Genomic DNA, 339 nt, shown 5'->3' with positions numbered 1-339 from the left:
ATAAGAACCACTGAGGTAGACAGATATGAATATATTCTCTTTGTTTGTGAAGCAAAGACAAAAAGAAAATCGAGTGATAGCTACGGTCATGGATACACATAAGCAACAGCAGATCAAGGACCCTTAAGGCACGGCGCATGACAGAGGTAAGCGTGGTAGTGACAGGATGAGAGACGTGGCAAGGCACTCAGATCTTACGTAATGACCAGCTGGGCGAACGGCCTGACCACTTGCAGCGCTGGTGCGGCCGGGTGGCGCGGTTGAAAGGATCAATCAAGGGTGTTTATAACTTCCTTCTGCTTTTTGCTAGACTGGATCTCGTGTTTTTTTTCCTACCTT

Source organism: Penaeus monodon, chromosome 23, assembly GCF_015228065.2.
Source record: "Penaeus monodon isolate SGIC_2016 chromosome 23, NSTDA_Pmon_1, whole genome shotgun sequence".
Lineage (NCBI taxonomy): Eukaryota > Metazoa > Arthropoda > Malacostraca > Decapoda > Penaeidae > Penaeus > Penaeus monodon.
The sequence above is the reverse complement of the archived record's forward strand: the minus strand, read 5'-3'. Positions refer to the sequence as shown.